Raw genomic sequence first — 6,000 nt, 5'->3', positions numbered from 1 at the left:
GGCAATTCAGGAGGACTACAAAGATGTCATGAGGTTATGCAGGGAGAAAATTAGAAGGGCCAAAGCCCAGCTAGAACTTATCTGGCTACTGACATAAAAGACAATAAGAAACGTTTCTATAAATACATTCACAGCAAAAGGAGGGCTAAAGAGAATCTCCATCCTTTATCTGATGAAGGGAGAAACATAGTGACAAAGACTGAGAAAAAGGCAGATATACTTAATGACTTATTTGCCTCATTCTTTAAAGTAAGGCCAGTTGTTCTCTGGGTACCCTGTCCCCTGAGCTGGAAGACAGGGATGGGGAACAGAATGAAGCCCCCATAATCCAAGGGGAAATGGTTACCATCCTGCTACACCACTTAGACACACACAAGTCCATGGGGCCAGATGGGATCCACCCACGGGTACTGAGGGAGCTGGCACAAGTGCTGATCAAGCCACTTTCAATCATTTATCAACAGTCCTGGAAAACCAGGGAGGTCCTAGTTGACTGGAGGTTAGCAAATGTGGCACCCATCTACAAGAAGGGCGAGAAGGAGGATCCAGGGAACTACAGGCCTGTCAGTCTGACCTCGGTGCCAGGGAAGGTTATGGAGCAGATCATCCTGAGTGCCTGTTTGACTAACCTGACCTCCTTCTATGACAAGATGACCCACTTAGTGTTTGAGGGAAAGGCTGTGGATGTTATCTACCTAGACTTTAGTAATGCCTTTGACACCATTTACCACAGCATTCTCCTGGAGAAACTGGCTGCTCATGGCTTGGATGGGTATAATCTTCACTGGGTAAAAAACTGTCTGGATGACGGGGCCCAAAGAGTGGTGGTGAATGGAGTTTAATCCGGTTGGCAGCCAGTCACAAGTTGGCTCAGTGCTGGGTCAGTTCTGTTAATATCTTTATTAGTGATCTAGATGAGGGGATTGAGTGCACCCTCAGTAAATTTGCAGATGACACCAATTTGGGCGGGAGTGTTGGTCTGCCTGAGGGTAGGAAGGCTCTACAGAGGGATCTGGACAGGCTGGATGGATGGGCCAAGGACAGTTGTATGAGGTTCAAGAAGGCTGGGTCCTGCACCTGGGGTCACAACAACCCCATGGAATGCTACAGGCTTGGGGAAGAGTGGCTGGAGAGCTGCCTGGAGGAAAAGGACCTGGGGGTGTATGTTGGCAGTTGGACAAATATGAGCCAGCAGTGTTCCCAGGTGGCCAAGAAGACCAATAACATTCTGGCTTGCATCAGAAATAGTGTCATCAGCAGGACTAGGGAAGTGACTGTCTCCCTGTACTTGGCACTGGTGAGGCTGTACCTTGAATACTGTGTTCAGTTTTGGGCCCCTCACTACAAGAAAGACATTGATGTGCTGGAGCGTGTCCAGAGAAGGGCAATGAAACTGGTGAAGAGTCTAGAGCACAAGTCCTGTGAGGAGCAGCTGAGGGAACTGGGTTGTTTAGCCTGGAGAAAAGGAGGCTCAGGGGAGACCTGATCGCTCTCCACCACTAACTGAAAGGAGGTTGTAGCAAGGTGGGCGTCGGTCTCTTCTCCCATGTAACAAGTGATAGAATGAGACGAAATGGCCTGAAGTTGTGCCAGGGGAGGTTTACACTGGATATGAGGAAAAATCTCTTCACTGAAAGGGTTGTCAAACACAGGAACAGGCTGCCCAGGGAAGTAGTTGAGTCACCATCCCTGGAGGTTTTTACACCTGGAGGTGTAGATGTGGTGCTTAGGGACATGGTTTTGTGGAGAACTTGGCAGTGCTAGGTAAAGTCCTAACACAAACAGCCTAAAGGATTCTATGATTCTATACCCACCCCAAGCTTATGCTGGTCCTTTCCTTTTAATCTGAGAATTTTGAATCTGGGATTATCCTATACTCTGTGTTATACTCCATGGATAGCACACAAAGGATATTGTTTACAAATGTATAAAGGTAAAAGGGCCTTGGACTTTGTTGGTCCTTATAAGACAATAATACATGTATTTAAAGAAAAAAAAATAATATATGCTTCCCTATTGCTATGAGGAACACAAATGACAAGTTTTTGAAATATTAAAGTATCTAGGAGAAAATCATGATGAGTCTTCCAGCCATAACATAGCACAATGTGGTTCATTAGATTTTGACAGATTCTGCTTTCAGGGAAAAAAATAAAAAAGAAAAAAACAAAAGAAAAAATAAAGAAAGAAGCAAAGCAAAGTAAAGGCCTGAAAGTGAGATACATTATTTTCCCCAAAGAATAAGTGTATTGTTAGTGTTCCCAGAAAAAATAATGATGTGGTGAATTCACAAAGTATGAATAAACAGGGCTGTCAGTACAGTTTGGGAACCAGGGCTCTTCCATGTGTCCCTGAATTGCTGCAGAACTGAATGTGTTGCTCATTACTGAAAATCAACAGGTCAGATACTAATTGTCATCACTTCCTTCTCTCATCATTTATACTGTGTGTTGTGGGTGTTAAATGTTACTGTGGGACCAGTGAGCGGAAATCTGTGATTTGACATTGAGTTCACCCATTTTACCAGATTCTGTATGAGGACTTAAGAAAAATTGTTGCAGAAAATTAGGACCTGAAGGTGTTGGTTTGTTTTTAATGCTCAGAGCATGATACTGGTTAGGTTGTTCCTTAAATTAGACACGAGGAAAATTATAAGTTATGGGTTAGAATTTCTGCAGGTGTTAATTAATGTAGCATCAGCTGATGCAACAGAGCCATACCAATTTACACCAATCAGTGATTTACAGAAATTTGCATTGCCTTAGAACAGCATCCTGATTCCCTTTGCACACCTTTCCCACATGTCAATGTGATAGGTATTTTTGCTCTTCATGTTTAGACTGTTTGTAATGAGATGTGACAGGCAGTACATAAGTTTATTGAAGTGACACTGATTTAAACAAAACAGCAATTACTGTAGCAAATTACTGATGATAACATTTGCCTGGCTACATCATAACGTAGTGCTGACTCTTACTGTGTGCTGTTATATGGTCAGAGGAGGTAAAGAGAGCTTGGAGTTCACATGGGTGGAGAGCATCGCTGAATTGCCAGACCATTTGGTACACTGAATAGCATTCATCACCCTTAGAAAGGCACTCACAGCTAGCTATGCTAGGCATTACATGAACAAATAGAGCATTTTCTGACCTCAGAGAATGCAAACATTATGCGGTGTGGTCAAGTAGGCAGAGTACTGGTCTCCAATTCAAAGAATGGAGTTTTCTTGCCTGCTGCGTGACCTTGAATAAATTGGTTTGACTCTTTGTGCCTTAGTTTTCTCATCTATAGAATTGTGGCTGTGTTGCTGATCCCCATTGGAAAATATTTTGGGATAAACTGCTGAAAAGGACATCCTAGTGATGCCTACTTCATTATCTCTAACAGACCCTAGCTAGAGTGCTTTAAATTTTAGTGCCAAGCTCATAGCAGATGAAACTATTTCATTGCAGTGATTCACCCTCTTGAACTGAGGTCCTGGCTCACAACACTTACCACTTTTGACAAGATATTTTCTCTCATTTCCTGCAAAACTAACAGGAAAGTAGTTGTTCTACATTGCTCCAGCATCATGAATGAATCGCTTGATGACTAACCTTCCCACTCCATCTGCCACGTGTCCTCTTCTAGGATATGTAGTCTCCCCCTTTAAATGCTTTTTAAGTAATTCAATGAATTTGCACAAAGAATTCTCTGTTTCTCTAAATGATCATAGAATCATGAACACAAAGCATTTGTAGTTGTCCTGGATTTTGGAGCTCACATACATATAATAACAACTGGGATGCAGCACAGTCCAACAGGAAGACCTGTAGTGATACTTTCCTCTGAAAATAACAGAGTGCTGATGGGGATCTTTGAAAACATCGCCTCAGATGAACTCATTATGTTTCGAAACGCTAATATTTGACAGAAAAGTCTAATGTTTGGGCTTACTTCAGCAGTGTCTGTGAAGTACCCGCAAGAATGTAGGGGTTTCGCGAATAAATCCACTTCTGGAAATGGAAGGTGGGGTAATCTCCCAAGTCCATGTGCTTTAGGACTGACATTTAGCGTACCCAAGGAACCCCCAAACAATTAACCTGGCCTGCTTGTACATGCTACCATCATCCAAAGAGACATCTGAAAAGGGGCTATGGTGGATTTACACAACAGTGCTCCTTTGACAGAATCAAAGAATCACAGAATTGTCTAGGTTGGAAAAGACCTTGAAGATCATCCAGTCCAACCATTAACCTAACATTGACAGTTCCCAACTACACCATATCCCTAAGCGCTATGTCGACCCGACTCTTAAACACCTCCAGGGATGGGGACTCCACCACCTCCCTGGGCAGACCATTCCAACACCTAACAACCCGTTCTGTAAAGAAATACTTCCTAATATCCAGTCTAAACCTTCCCTGGCGCAACTTGAGGCCATTACCTCTTGTTTTAATGCTTATTACTTGGTTAAAGAGACTCATCCCCAGCTCTCTGCACCCTCCTTTCAGGTAGTTGTAGAGGGCGATGAGGTCTCCCCTCAGCCTCCTCTTCTCCAGACTAAACAACCCCAGTTCCCTCAGCTGCTCCTCGTACGACATGTGCTCCAGACCCTTCACCAGCTTCATTGCCCTTCTCTGGACACGCTTGAGTAATTCAATATCCTTTTTGTAGTGAGGGGCCCAAAACTGAACACAGTCATCGAGGTGCGGCCTCACCAGTGCCGGGTACAAGGGTAAGATCCCTTCCCTGTCCCTGCTGGCCACGCTATTTCTGATACAAACCAGGATGCCATTGGCCTTCTTGGCCACCTGGGCACACTGCTGGCTCCTGTTCAGCCGGCTGTCAATCAACACCCCCAGGTCCCTCTCTGACTGGCAGCTCTCCAGCCACTCCTTCCCAAGCCTGTAGCGCTGCTGGGGGTTGTTGTGGCCCAAGTGCAACACCCGGCATTTGCCATATTGAAACTCCTACAGTTGGCCTTTAGCCCATCGCTCCAGCCTGTCCAGGTCTCTCTGCAGAGCCTCCCTACCCTCGAGCAGATCAACACTCCCACCCAACTTGGTGTCATCTGCAAACTTACTGAGGGTGCACTCGATCCCCTCATCTAGATCATCAATAAAGATGTTAAACAGGAGTGGCCCCAAAACCGAACCCTGGGGGACACCACTCGTGACCGGCTGCCATCTGGATTTAACTCCGTTCACCACAACTCTTTGGGCCCAGCCATCCAGCCGGTTTTTCATCCAGCATAGCGTGTGCCCATCCAAGACTCGAGCAGCCAGTTTCACCAGGACAATGTTGTGGGAAATGGTGTCAAAGGCCTTACTGAAGTCAAGGTAGACAACATCCACAGCCTTTCCCTCATCCAATAAGCAGGTTGCCCTGTCATGGAAGGAGATCAGGTTTGTCAAGCAGGACCTGCCTTTCATAAACCCATGCTGACTGGGCCTGATCATCTGCGTGTCCCGTATGTGTTGTGTGATGGTACTCAGGATGAGCTGCTCCATCAACTTCCCGGGCACTGAAGTCAAGCTGACAGGCCTGTAATTTCCTGGATCATCCTTCCAACCCTTCTTATAGATGGGCGTCACATTGGCCAGTTTTCCAATCTGTTGGGACCTCCCCGGTCAGCCAGGACTGCTGGTAAATGATGGAAAGCCGCTTGGCGAGCACCCCAGCCAGCTCCTTCAGCACCCCCGGGTGTATCCCATCCGGTCCCATTCCTCTGCTTGGGTTAATGACCACTCCAAAGCTTTTGTTTGGTTTTCTTCTCAGGGTAATGACAGGCCATGCCCAGGGAAAGAGAGACTTGGTGCATCATGCTGAAAACTCATAGGAAGAGTTTAGTGTAGTATAAACTGCCTGAGTTTTGGAAATGTCAGCCAATTCTGAAAGATGTGTGTGTCTGCCTGCTTTTTATGGAATTCAGCCTTTGTCTTTCTAAAGAGATAAACTTTAACAGGAGAGGAGAAAAGAGGCAGAAATAATTCTAAGGTAATATATTTAAGGTGTCTC

Source organism: Strix aluco, chromosome 1 (genome assembly GCF_031877795.1).
Source record: "Strix aluco isolate bStrAlu1 chromosome 1, bStrAlu1.hap1, whole genome shotgun sequence".
In the NCBI taxonomy this organism is placed as follows: Eukaryota; Metazoa; Chordata; class Aves; order Strigiformes; family Strigidae; genus Strix; species Strix aluco.
This window is presented reverse-complemented; position numbering follows the sequence as displayed.